Genomic DNA, 14,883 nt, shown 5'->3' with positions numbered 1-14,883 from the left:
CTGATTTATCTGCACCAGTATAGAATGTAGGGGCTCCCAAACTGGTGTTCCTTTTACTATATGAGGGAGAATCCAATTGGTCCTCTCCTTTTTTATAAACCAAAGTCACTTGCTTAGTGGGTATTGTTAATTTCTCTCAAAAACTTACTTCAGTCTTTTTGCTAATGTTTATTTTCTGCCCATAATGAGGCAATTTCGGCATTAGTAAAAGGTACTATAATTTCTTCTGGGCCTATTCCTGCTAACTGATGAAGTGTCATATTTCCTTTCCGAATCAATTCAGAAAACTTTTATATATAGGTCTTTAAGTTTTCACTCTGTGTGCTAAAAATATTCATTCTGTGATATTACCTTCTCTCTGCATAAGAATTCCTACAGGCGAATGAGTAAACAGCAAAACAACTAAAATTCAAGCCATATTTAGACCCAAACTATCCACGTGTGCATCTAATCATTTCTACCAGATCCAATTCTTTTTCAGACACAGCTAATAATTTTCCTTGACTTTTTAAGTCCTTATCACCGTGTATATGTAGAGAGTAGTGCTAATGCTAAGGTCCTGTTCCCCAATTGGTTCTTGATAGATCAATAAAGATGCCAGGAGCTAATTGCTGGGCAGAAGGAAAGAGGCAGTACTTCAGGGTTCCCACAGACAGGCTAAAAGATGCAGGACGAGGAGAGGGAATCTTGCAATGCTTCAGAAGGAGAAAAGGTGACCAGTCATGTGAGATCTCCATCGGAGTGGCCATAGGCTACTTCCTGAGGCAAGAGATTAAAAACACAACTAAGCTGAGGGCAGTTTGGGGTTTTTGAACAAGGAGAAGGTAACTGAGCAACTGAAGCTAAGGGCATGTTAAGAGGTGCTGAGCTAAGAGTATTGGGAAGGACACACTAGTTATAGGAAATTAGAAGTGCCCAACAAATGAGCCAATAAGGCAGGTTGAAATTGAGCTCTCTCTCTCTCTCTCTCTCTCTCTCTCTCTCTCTCTCTCTCTCTCTCTCTCTCTCTCTCTCTCTGTGTGTGTGTGTGTGTGTGTGTGTGTGTGTGTGTGTGTGCTTCATCCATGGATCCAATATTCTCTGGATGGGAGCTGGGTAGCATGGTCCACCTGGAGCTTAAAGCAGGGTAGCAAAAACTATACGCTACATGTATGGTTTGAAATAAATTACTTATGTCTTGAGTAGTTGATCCAATTGTAGTCCTTAGCCAATTAATATCTCCCAACACTTTTTGAAAATCATTAAAAGATGTTAATTGGTCTCTCCTGATTTGTACTTTCTGTGATCTAACCTTTTGCAGATCTATCTCATATCTTAGATAATTAATAGAATCTTCTCGTATTTTATCAGGAGCAATCTGTAATCCCCAACAAGACAAATTTCTCTTTACTTCATCAAACATTTTTCCTAAGATATCTGCTTCTGAATCAGCCAGCAAAATATCATCCATATAATGGTAAACTATGGATTGAGGAAACTTCTTTAAAATTATTTCTAAATTATTTTGAAAAAGCAATATTTTAAACCAATCATTATGATAGCCCATGCCTTGGGTAACAAGGAAGGCAATGGGATTACAGGCTGTAAAGAATTCCTTGGCCGAATAAGTTTATTGATTGCTTTCAGATCTGTTAACATCCTCCATTTTCCAGGTTTCTTTTTAATGACAAATGTAGGAGAATTCCAAGGACTGTCTCAGCTGACATCACTCTGCCAATCAGCTTGAGTCTGCAGATGCAGTAAGAAATTACAGTACACCACCAGAAGTGTTTTGGTGCATTTCTCTCTATGGAGTCCCAACAAATTCAGCTCAACTGCACAATGTAAGGTGGATCATTAGCGAAGAATCCTTCATCATGTGTCCTTTCTCATGCTTGCTTTAGCAGAGCATCTTTGCTCCTGTGTCCTCCATGAGTCTGTCTTAGCCTTTCACCTGTGTCCACTTCAGCTAAATGTTCCTTCATGTGTTTGCCCCAGCAAAACACCATCCAGCCGACTTTCCAAAGAACCCCTAAGTTTCCACTTCAACCTGAGATGAATCTTGTGAAATTATTGTCCCATCTGCGTCTGTATCCATAAGCATTCCATCTCAACTCCATCTAACTATAATTTTAACTTGATCTCTTATCATTTATAGTAGTTTGCCAAGATATCTGGATTTTCTTGGTATCCTTAAAATCTCTTGTTTTATCCATAGGAGATGCTCTATCTCTGTTAAATGGTTTAAGTTTTGAGCAGCTCTATTTATCCTATTAGGCTTTTATTTTTCTAGTTGTTTTTCAGAACAGTCTCTCCTTGGTAAGATGAATGGTTTTTGTTGGCCCTTGATGAGGCCCCTTAGTCAGTTTTCCAACATTAAGGAATTGCCTTGAATATCTTTGGATGACCTACATTCATAAGCCCTATGTCCATTCCTTCCACATCTACATATGGCAGGAAACTTTGTCCTGGAATTATTATTAAAGAAGAATGTATCCTTAGGAAGTGTTTGTCTATAGGAAATGACCTAATCTTTCACAGCTAGAGCAATGGGCATTTTGAGTTTTTATATCTTCTGTAATTGTCTGTCCAACTATAACTAAATTGTGAGCATTAGATTCTATATCCATAGTAGTTTTAATCCATTCATAAAGGGGTGTGGATCTTGCCCTTAAATGGCTAATAGCCTTTTTGCATTAAGCATTACCATTTTCTTTTTATTTTAAAGTCTTATTTACTTATTATATGTAAATACACTGTAGCTGTCTTCAGACACCCCAGAAGAGGGCATCAGATCTCATTACAGGTGGTTGTGAGCCACCATGTGGTTGCTGGGATTTGAACTCAGGACCTTAGGAAGAGCAGTTAGTGCTCTTATCTGCTGAGTCATGTCTCCAGCCCCCAGTATTACCATTTTCAAAAGCCAAAGATACAGTTAAAATTTCTCTAGTAGTTGGATCTGCTATTTAGAACTATAATTAATCTTTGTAAAAAATCTGTGCAAGATTCATTTGAACCCTGGGTTATCTTTGTAAATGATTCAGATCATCCCTGTTGTTCAACCTTGGGCCAAGTATTTAAAGCTATTGTACAACGTTGTATAATTTCATATTCTATTTTGTTCAGCCCAGTTATTAAGTATCTGTTTTACATATGGCAAATGTAAGCCATAGGTCATTATTACTTCCTTAAATTTCATTAAATCTTTGTGCTGTCACCTAAATTCTTGATAACCTTGTGGATTTCTCTTATCTCTTCCCTTAGCATAACTAGAAAAATCATTTTATTTTTTTTAACAGACACAAGCTGCCGTTTTGCAAGGTGGTGCTATAGGCAGGGTTTGGACTGGATTCAACTGAAATTTCTTCATGAGTCAAAGAATTGTCTAAATTATGTTCTATTCTTTGTAATTTAGCAAGGATTTTTTTTCAGTGTTTTCCTTATCTAAGTCTACTTTCTTTTGATCTCTCTTAAAAAGGATACATAATATAAAGTGCAATCATTGTTAAAAATTAACTATTTGTATGCTGATAAGCAAAACAAAATGATATAGAATCCAAATGCCCTGTCATTGTGCTTCTCTCTGTTTCTAACACAGAAAATGTTTTCTTTTTAATCTCTCCAACTCATTCCTTCCTTTGGAGACTTAACTTTATTATTTTCAAACTAAATATGTTTCTATGATTGTCTATACCCAGTTTCTTTTCTCTTTTACTGTTTTCAAGTTTAATACATTATCCTTTCAGACTCTCAGTCACCTCTGGGGAAATGTTTCTTCTGCCTTCCTATTGTCCAGGTTCCTCGGGCCAGCACTTGTCTATGGCCGCTAGCTCTACCCCCTCAGCTCAGTCTAGCAGGCTGCCCTTGTCAGCTGCTGTTTGCCCTCTGAATTCTGCTCACTCTGAGAAGGTGACTCCAGGCCACAGTGTGCCTCTGCCTGTTGTGGCTCTGGGCCACAGCTCACAGAATGTGACACCCAAACCACACTGCTCGGTGGGAGCTCTTAAGCAGCCACACTTTTTGCTGAGTAGGCCAGGCTGACGTCAGCCTCTAGGTTCTCCCAGCTCTGGTCAGGGGCAGGCTTTTCCTGTGGGCACACTGAGGTTTCCTACAGGGTATGCGCATGCTCAGAGACCCAGCTGGACGCTGCCCGTTCCCTCTACCGTGCCCTGGAAGTGCGCTGAGGCTCCAGTTTGCTCTCTCTTATAGGGATTTAGCCTCCTACCTGGCTAGGAACTCCCCCCTTCCCTCCCAGCTCCCACGACCCCCTGGGGGACGCTTTTTCTCAGGCTCTAAGCTTGGATTTTATGAGACCTTACATTGGACAGCATTTGTAACGTTTAGGGCTTCTCTATGTCTGCCCCAGTTTCCTAATAATGACACAGAGGCTTGTTTTTATTTACAGTGCGTAAGGCCTTAGGGTAGGCCTGCTTCTCAGCTAGCTCCTGACTTATATTAACCCGTTTATACTATTCTATGTCTGCCGCATGGCTGGCTACCTCTCAGTATCCTGCAGCCGACTTCATCTGAGTCCAAGTGGCAAATCCTTCTCTGCCTGACTCTTTCTCAGAGCTCCTCTCTTTCCGGAATTCCGCCTATTCTCTCCTCTCCCCTGCTGTAGGCTGTCAGCTTTTTATTGACAGGTGCTACTTTTATACAATGCACAAGAGATTATCCCTACAGAATATGATTTGAGATGTTTTGTGGGCCTTAAGATTGCTTCTTACTTCTCCAGAACCTAAAATGCCCCGACTCCAACTCAACTGGCCCCAGGAGTTTCAGACCCTAAGCGTCATAGCATCCACATCAAATGGCAAGATTACCTCCTTCTCTGCCCAGTGTCCCTTCATACTGACAAACTAGCTAGCCTTCTGTCTTTCTGCCCTGCAAGACCTTCTCTCAGCTCCATGCCTCTCCCGTTCCATCTCTCTGCAGAGCAAGAGTTGCCTCCCTGGGTGGAGAAGCCAGGGGAATAGGGCAGAGTGTGTCTTAGAATCATTAATGGTAGCAATCATCATGATAAGAGTTACCCCGGCCAACTCAAGGTGCTCCAGCCCCCTAACTCCATCTAACAGCCTGGAGCAGCCCTCCCACTCCTTAGGCTAAGCATCCTGCCCCATGAACACTTCAACTTCCACTTGAGGCAAGGCTATGTCCCTCAGGCTGTCTACAGTGAGGAATGCCTCTACTTCCCAGCTCCTGTTCACACCTGTGATGTCATGGCAATGTTGTAGTAATGGAGATGACCCACCTACCCAAGGGCAAAACTGGCCAGAGGAACGCAAGTGAGCTGAAGATAGGTAGACAGATAGGCAGATAGACAGACAGACAGACAGACAGACACATACATACATACATACATACATAAATAGATACATAGATACGTAGGTAGATACATAGATAGATGATAGATAGATACATAGATAGACAGATACATAGATACATAGATAGATACATAGATACATAAGTAGATACATAGATACATAGATAGATGATAGATAGATACATAGATAGATAGATAGATAGATAGATAGATACATAGATACATAGATAGATACATAGGTAGATGATAGATAGATACATAGGTAGGTAGATAGATAGGTGATAGATATATAGATAGATAAATAGATAGATACATAGATACACAGATAGATACATAGATAGATGATAGAAAGATGTGTTATAAAAATAATAAAACCCATTTTTCCTTTCCCAGCCCCAGAATGACAATCTGAGACTAATTTATTTACTAATAAATAAATATTTACTAAGCCATAAGTTTGGCTCATTCACTGACTAGCATATAACTTATTTAACCTATTAAAACTATTCTAGGTCTTCCACATCATTCTTCGTCAGTCCTGACCTGCGTCTTCCTCAGCATCACTTCCCCTTGTCTCTCCCCATGTCTCTCTCAAATCTCTCTTGAATCTCCCTTTATTTTCTCACTATTTTCCAGAATCCTCTCTCCTCCTGCCAGTGTCTCACCTCCCATTTCCTGCCTCAGCTCATTGGCCAATATCTTTTTTATGGACAGGTGTTACATAAATGCCACCACAATCACCCGACCCAGGCAACCGGAAACTTCAGTTTTTCAATAGGGATGGCATGTACCTAGCCACGCCCACTTGTCTGAGACCAGATTAACCAAACCCCAATCAATTCGCACCCCAGCAGTATTCACACCCTGCCACAACTAGACTGGCCTCGGGGATCAAATCAACCAAGGCCCAAAACAAGACACTTTCATTTCCCAGAAGCCAGCAGGAGGCCTCCCAGCCCTCCCCACACCTTCAGACAGTACTGGAAGTAGCCACTGACCAGGTGTCCCTAAACCAGGCTTTCCTGAGGATGCAGAGCCCAGATAACAACCAGCTTCCTCTCTGCCATCAGCTAGGCAGAGTTACCTGCCTCAGGACATCTGCCTCAAGCCTGTCCATGTTGTTGCTGGGCTCTGTGGAGTAGACTGACGGCTGCATATACTCAGATGGCGAAGAAGCGTCCCATATCTAAGTGCCAGTCGATTAGCTGCCTTGGCAACAGTATGGTCTCCATGGCAACTACTGTACATCAGAGAGCAGAAAAGACTGCAGTGATATCGCACTGGAGATCACCAACCAGCAACAGCACGCATGTGCGCTAACATCCAGCATCATCCCACACCTTTGAAGTTTTTACTGATAAGAAATACCAAAGATTTCTATTAAAATGCCTAAATCATAAAGGCACAGTTTCTAGAGCTAAGGGAATAAGTGAGTGGCAAGGAGTGCCGTGCTGCCCCCACAGAAAACCCAGATTCAGTTGCCAAGCTCATAAACTCACCTATCGATAACTCAAGTCCCAATAAATCCCAGTTCAGACCCCTATGCACCAGACTCCAACCAATTGGAGTGAAGATCTCAAGTGGCAAAGTGTCAGGAGGTAGGACTGATGAGGGAGAAGACAGAAACAATAGCTGGGGTGGGATCAGAAGGCCTTGCATAAACTGGTGACTTACACCAAGCAAGAAATTATATTATGTGTAATATGATATATATTACATATTAAGAAATATAGCATCTCATGTCAGGAATTCAAGGTCCATACCTAAACATAGTAAAAACAACATCCAGCAAACCAGTGTACTAAATGGAGAGAAACTTGAAGCAATCCCACTAAAATCAGGGGCTAGGCAAGGCTGCTCACTCTCTCCCTATCTATTCAATATAGTACTCAAAGTTCTAGCTAGAGCAATTAGACAACAAAAGGAGGTCAAAAGGGATACAAGTTGGAAAGGAAGAAATCAAAATATCACTATTTGCAGATGATATGATAGTATACTTAAGTGACCCCAAAAATTCCACCAGAGAACTTCTAAACCCGATAAACAACTTTAGCAAGGTGCCTGGATATAAAATTAATTCAAACAAATCAGTAGCCTTCCTATACTCAAAGGATAAACGGGCTGAGAAAGAAATTAGAGAAACGACACCCTTCACAATAGTCACAAACAATATAAAATATCTTGGTGTGACTCTAACCAAACAAGTGAAAGATCTGTACGACAAGAAATTCAAGTCTCTGGCAAAAGAAATCAAAGAAGACCCCAGAAGATGGAAAGATCTCCCATGCTCGTGGATTTAATTGGCAGAATTAATACTACAAAATTGGCCATATTGCCTAAAGCAATCTACAAATTCAATGCAATCCCCATCAAAATTCCAACTCAATTCTTTTCTAGGGCGGTTGCACAGACAGCGGCAGTATGGAGCCGGCCTCAGTCAACATGTCCTACAAGTTTAGCAGTTTCACTCAGAAGTTGGCCAGAGCTTGGGCTTCAGAAGCCTATACTCCACAGGGGTTAAAGCCAGTTTCCATGGAAGCACCAACCAAACTGACCTCTAGTGCAACAGCGTACGATTATGCTGGGAAGAACAAAGTTCCAGAGCTGCAGAAGTTCTTCCAGAAGGCTGATGGTGAGCCCATCCACCTGAAACAAGGTCTTCTGGACCAAATGCTTTACCGGACCACCATGGCTCTGACAGTGGGAGGGACCATCTACTGCCTGATGGCCCTCTACATGGCCTCGAAGCCCAGAAACAAATGAGTTTACCTGAGGAGGACTGGTTCTCTTTGCGGCACAAACCCTTTGAATTCTCACGTTTCATGTTTTCCACTTGGATAGTCACTTAACATATTGCAAACAAAGGAAAAGATAAGAATACACTGTTTTGGTTTGTTTATGGTGTGCAGATGGCGGGTCAGATGTCAGAGCTTGTTTGACAGTTAAAGGAACTGACACTGAGCCATCACTGAGCTGGGATACTGAGCCATCACTGAGCTGGGCTTCTGCTCCTGATTTCCCTGGAGATTCTGGGCGAAAGCTGCTCACAAGCTCACTCGTGGCCAGCAGTGCTCAGGCCCTCTGGGACTCAGGTGGTGTCTAAGCAGGAAGCACAGAAGCCTTTTTGGATGTAGGTGTGATTGAGGAAGGAAGTCAAAAGCCAGGGGACAGGTGGGTGAAATGAGGGCTTGAGTTAGCCACCCAGGAGATTGCTCCACCTTGCAGAAAAATATTAAAAGAAATTATTTGCAAGCTGCCTCTGTTTGTTGTGCAGTTGGTTTCAAAGGGTTGTTTGCCTCACCCAGACCTTAGGGAAATGTGTATTTTGTTCCATCATGGGAAGAGCACCTGTCAGTGTTGCACTTTAGACAGCTGTACCAGGAATACTCATTTAATAATGCTGTGGCTTTAAGCTATAATTTATTTGACTGCAGAATAAATACATGAATAAAGAAAAAAAAAGAAAAAGCAATTCTAAAATTTACTTGGAATAACAAAACACCCAGGATAGCAAAAACTATTCTCAACCATAAAAGAACTTCTGGGGGAATCACTGTCCCTGATCTCAAGCTGTACTACAAGACAATAATGATAAAAATGCATGGTATTGGTACAGTGACAGGCAGGAAGATCAATGGAATAGAATTGAAGACCCAGAAATGAACCCACACACCTATAGTCATTTGACCTTTTGACAACAGAGCTAAAACCATCCAGTGGAAAAAAGACAGCATTTTCAACAAATGGCTCTGTTTCAACTGGTGATCAACATTAGGAAGAATGCAAATTGATCCATTCTTATCTTCCTGTACAAAGCTCAAGTCCAAGTGGATCAAACCTCCACATAAAACCGGATACATTGAAACTAATAGAAGAGAAAGTGGGGAAGAGCCTTGAACACATGAGCACAGGGAAAATATCCTGAACAGAGCAACAATGGCTTATGTTCTAAGATCAAGAATTGACAAATGGGACCTCATAAAACTGCAAAGTTTCTGTAAGGCAAAGGACACTGTCAATAGGACAAAATGGCAACCAACAGATTCGGAAAAGATCTTTACCTATCCTACATCCGATAGAGGGCTAATATCCAATATATACAAAGAACTCAAGAAGTTAGACTCCAGAGAACCAAATAACCCTATTAAAAAATGGGCTACAGAGCTAAACAAAGAATTCTCAACTGAGGAATACCAAATGGCTGAGAAGCACCTAAAGAAATATTCAACATCCTTAGTCATTAGGGAAATGCAAATCAAAACAACCCTGAGATTCCACCTCACACCAGACAGAATGGCTAAGATAAAAAACTCAGGGTGACAGCAGATGCTGGAGAGGTTGTGGAGAAAGAGGAACACTCCTTCATTGCTGGTGGGATTGCAAGCTGGTACAACCACTCTGGAAATCACTTTGGCGGTTCCTCAGAAAACTGGACATAGCACTACCTGTGGACCCAGCTATACCACTCCTGGGCATATACCCAGAAGATGCTGCAACATGCAATAAGGGCACATGTTCCACCATGTTTCTAGCAGTAGCAGCCTTATTTATAATAACCAGAAGCTGGAAACAACCCAGATGTCCCTCAACAGAGGAATGGATTCAGAAAATGTGGTACATTTATACAATGGAGTACTACTCAGCTATTAAAAAACAATGAATTTATGAAATTCTTAGGGAAATGGATGGATCTGGAGGATATCATCCTGAGTGAGGTAACCCAATCACAAGAGAACACATATGATATGTACTCACTGATAAGTGGGTCTTAGCCCAAAAGCTCAGAATACCCAAGATACAATCCACAAACCACATGAAACTCAAGAAGAAGGAAGACCAAAGTGTGGATACTTTGATCCTTCTTAGAAGGGGGAACAAAATACTCACTGGAGGAAATATGGAGACAAAGTGTGGAACAGAGAGTGAAGGAAAGGCCATCCATCCCATATACAGTTGCCAAACCTGGGCTGTATTGTTGATGCCAGGAAGTGCTTACTGACAGAAGCCTGGTTCTAGCTGTCTCCTGAGAGGCTCTGCCAGAACCTGACAAGTACAGAGGTAGATGCTTGGATGCTGGCAGCCAACCATTGGACTGAACTCAGGGTCCCCAAGTGGAGGAGTTGGAGAAGGGACTGAAGGAGCTGAGGGGGTGTGCAGCCCCATGGGGGGAGCAACAATGTCAACTGGCCAGACCCCCCGGAGCTCCTAGGGACTGGCCCACCAACCAAAGAATACACATGGAGAGACCCAAGGCTCTGGCCACATAGGTGGCAGAGGATGGCTTTTTGGACATCAGTGGGAGAAGCAGCCCTTGGGCCTGAGGGTGTTCAATGCCCCAGTTTAGGAGAATGTCAGGGCAGGAAGGTGGGAGTGGGTGGGTGGGTCGGGGAGCACCCTCATAGAGGCAGGGGGAGGGGATGGGGGGCTCCTGAGGGGAGACCTGGAAAGGGGATAACATTTGAAATGTAAATAAAGAAAATATCCAATAAAAGAAAGAAAAAAGAAATATAGCATCTTCTATAGTATTTGTAGGGAGAGAATGGACCACGTTCCTCAGATCAGACAAAGAGCACAGGACACCTCAGGAGCACCTTTCACAGGGCTGATAAGCACAGCCCTTTAGGGAGGTTTTCCAGGAACAGAACCCTTAACTCCTCGGAGGCCCACGCTCACCCTTAGACTGGACCTTTTCTTTTTTTTTTAAGATGTTTTCTTTATTTACATGTCATACAATATTTCCTTTCCCAGGTTCCCCTCCGAAAAAAAAAGAAAAAGAAAAAGAAATAAAATAAAATAAGAAAACAAAAACAAACTCCTGTTCCCTCTCCCCTCCCCCTGCTCACCACCCCACCCTCTCCTGCTTCCTGGCCCTGCCATTCTCCTACACTGGGGCATAGAACCTTCACAGGGCCAAGGGCCTCTCCTCCCATTGATGACCGACTAGGCCATCCTGTGCTATACATATGCTGCTGGAGCCATTAGTCCCACCATGTGTACTCTTTGGTTGGTGGTTTAGACCCATATTGTTGTTCGTCCTAAGGGGCTGCAAGCCCTTCAGCTCCTTGGGTCTTTTCTCTAGCTCCTTCATTAGGGGCCCTGTACTCGGTCCAATGAATGGCTGTGAGACTCTACTTCTGTATTAGTTGAGTACTGTCAGAGCCTCTCAGGAGACAGTTATATCAGGCTCCTGTCATTCAGCACTTGCTGGCATCCACAATAGTGTCTTGCCACGGACTGGGTTCGCTGTGGGGACCTCTTATTCTGCAGGATGAGAGTTCTGGTCTGGTGGGCAAAAAAATTGGTGAGTGACAAACAGAGTTAACACAAGGAAGTGCTGAGTCTGAGTGTATTTCTTAAAAGTGGTATCAGGATTTTACAGTCATTACAAAAGAGAAATGAGAAATCTGGCAGCTCAGTAGTCGAGGTATATCTGAGGCCACCTGAAACACACTTGGGGTCTAAAGCAGCCATCTCTTCTGGACAGGCGCTGCATCACACACACACACACACACCTGCCAGCCCAAGCGCTCTGGGCCCCGGGGGGCTGTGGACGCTCGAATGCTCCCTCTCAGAATCTGAATGTATGAATCTCAGTCCAAGTCCGTGCACAAAGTGAAAACCAGGCTTATATAGTATACAGAAAACAGGGTAAATGATAAAAGTCACATAGGCAGGTGAGGACCACATCAAGGTCAGTAAGATCAGACAGCAAGACAGAAGTCACGTAGGCAAGTGACAGTTACATCAAGGTCGGTAAGATCAGGCATCCAGGTGCAAAGCAGAAGAGCAGTGGTGCCCTTCCCGCTGAAGCTATCTTGGCAGTCCCAAGCTAATTCTCTGGGTCTGTTGGAGGCAAGCACCAGGAAGTCCCAATCTATCAGTTCCTGAGAATGCCCTTGAGTGAGGGAAGCCCTTCAATTACTCTCTGCTATGTAAAGCAATTCTGTCTTCTGTAGGACTGCCCTGAAAATTCTAACTATGTCTACAGTTAGCAATAGTGCCTGACCTCTATTCCAAACTCTGAGGACACCCTGTTTGATAAGGCAGCTTCCTTGTGAGAAATTCCAAGCTAACAACAGCTTGGTAATAAGTTAAGATATATTGGAATGCTGTGCTGGCCAGGGAACAATGTTTAATCTTAGTTTTAACTATTTACGAATCATTTCTTGGGGCGACTTTATGCCTGAATAAGACATGTTGAGTATTGGAAAGACTAATCTGGAACATGTCTAAGTTAGGAGATGCCAGCGACTGACTGAATACCCAGGAGGCAAACTCCCTTTGAAGTCGTAAGCCTCTGCCTGGCACACAGACTTTACTGGAGTAGATAAGTGGGCGTGGCAGTGTCTGGGTTTGATGATTGAATATGGGAAGGATTCCCAGGAGAAGCAGTCTCTGGATTGCCCTTCCTTCAGTCTCTGCTCCATAGTTAGTCTCTACAACTCCTTCCATGGGTATTTTGTTCCCCCTTTTATGAAGGAATGAAGTATCCACATCTTGGTCTTCCTTCCTCTTGAGTTTCATGTGGTTTATGGATTGTACTTTGTGTATTCCGATCTTCTAGGCTAATATCCACTTATCAGAGTGTGCATACCATGTGTGTTCTTTTGTGATTGGGTTACCTCACTCAGGATGATATTCTCCAGACCCATCCATTTCCCCAAGAATTTCATAAATTAATTGTTTTTAATAGCTGAGTAGTACTCCATTGTGTAAATGTACCACAATTTCTGTATCCATTCCTCTGTTGAGGGACATCTGGGTTGTTTCCAGTTTCTGGCTATTATAAATAAGGCTGCTATGAACATAGTGGAGCATGTTAGACTGGACCTTTCTAAGCCTGCTCCTGGACAAGGACATAGAACTAACCTTCCCTTTGTCCCTTCATCAGGGCCTTCTGAGAGAGTCTGGGCTGACTGGCTCCCAACATCCCTCAACTCTCCTGGCAACATATTTGGTGTTTTCTATGAGCCTGACCATGGTCCAGATGTATTAAACAGAATATCAAATGTTTATGCAAACTAAAATTAAACTAAAATGACTGGCAGAAGTATAAATCAAAATAAGTTGTTCTGTTGTGACTGAAGTAACTGCCATGTTCTGCCAACACAGATGGTGCAAGGTTGTTCTGACCCTCATCTACCACCAATGTCATGGTGGGGTTTGCCTTTAAGGGCACAGTGACCCCTGAGCTCCAGTACGAAGAGCATTTCTGAGGTGCTGGCCCACTCTTGGTCGCCAGCCAAAATAAAGGGCTCCTTATAATTGGCTTAATAAGTGTGATGGTATAACTTTCATACATGCATCATTTCACTAACAAGTCAATCAACCCCATATGTTCTCCTCATCTGGACAGACAGACAGACAGACAGTGGATAAAAACTGTGCCTACCAAAAGCCTGAATCCAGCTGGGCTGATGGACACCCATCAGGTTGGGTCTGGAGAGCCACCATCAGCAAACTTCAGGGATGTTGGCTTCTGAGGACAAGCTTTAGGAGCAAAGTATGGATGGGAACCCTGTCTAAAGATCTGAGCAGCCTGCTCATAAATAGCCCGCAATGAGCTGAGAAGGGAAGAGCACAGGGAAGAAGCTGTTGGGGAAGCCAGATCCACTTCTGTACTATCAGCCATCTGGCAAGATGCCCAAGCCCTCCCCCAGTCCTTGCTCTTCCCCCTGCTCACCCTCACCCTGAGGCTCAGCCTCTAAACCCAACTCTGACGAAGGCTAGCATAGTTGACAGTGTGGCAGCCTAATTGAAAGTTCAGGGTAACACCTAAGAGTGGCCCGCTGTCTTAGTTAAGAGTTCCTGCAGCTGTGATAAAACACCATAACCAAAAAACAAATTGTGGAGGAAACAGGGCAGAAACGTGGAAGCAGGAGCTGATGGAGGAGTGCTGCATACTAGATTGCTCCTTGTGGCTTGCTCAGGCTATTTTCTTATAGAACCCAAGACCACCAGGCCAGGGGTAGTGTGGGGCAACCTAGTCTGTGCAGGCAACCTAGACCAGGTAGAGCAAGAAGTCTGGAACCTGGGGACCGGGTGGGTGGTAATTTCCACCTGCATGGGACAGAAGGTGTTTGACCACTCCTCCTGGGCTCCTGGCTCCTGTTTCAGTCACAGCCCCCCCCACCCTGCCACAGCCCCCCTCCCGCAGGAGAATTGTGTGATTTTAGCAGCACCAAGCCTTCTTACATGTGAATAAAGATTCCCCAACCTCTGAGCCCAAACCAATCAGAAATTCCTGCTGTCGAACCCTGAATTACCCCCAAAATTGTATATAAATCCTACCCAGGGAATTAAAGGTGTGTGAAAGGTCTACTCCTTCATCTAAACCACTTGTTCTAAGAGCTGTAACACTTGGGTAAGAGATTCAGTGGCCGCCTGAAGCTGCTCCACACTCCTCCCTGGCTGGTCAGCCTCCCTACTCAGTGCAGGGCAGCGTGGAGCAACTGAGTGACCTGGAAAGCACTGCAGAGATGGAAGTGAAGCTAAGTGTGGCAGTAGAGGCGGCAGAAGCAACTTCTCCTCCCTGCCCGTGTTCGTGCTCTCTTAGCTTCCCTTCGCTGGAACTCCCGCAC

The 14,883-nt window shown here is 43.6% G+C and overlaps 1 pseudogene across 1 annotated transcript; it reads left to right on the top strand.

Annotated features, from left to right (window-relative positions):
- The first annotated feature begins 7,744 nt into the window (after nucleotides 1-7,744).
- On the top strand, nucleotides 7,745-8,075 carry LOC116089316 (annotated as a pseudogene). Its single transcript, XR_004118272.1, has one exon. The product of XR_004118272.1 is annotated as a cytochrome c oxidase subunit 7A-related protein, mitochondrial pseudogene (transcript).
- Nucleotides 8,076-14,883: the final 6,808 nt, after the last annotated feature.

Source organism: Mastomys coucha, unplaced genomic scaffold (assembly GCF_008632895.1).
Source record: "Mastomys coucha isolate ucsf_1 unplaced genomic scaffold, UCSF_Mcou_1 pScaffold14, whole genome shotgun sequence".
In the NCBI taxonomy this organism is placed as follows: domain Eukaryota; kingdom Metazoa; phylum Chordata; class Mammalia; order Rodentia; family Muridae; genus Mastomys; species Mastomys coucha.
The sequence above is the reverse complement of the archived record's forward strand: the minus strand, read 5'-3'. Positions and strand labels throughout refer to the sequence as shown.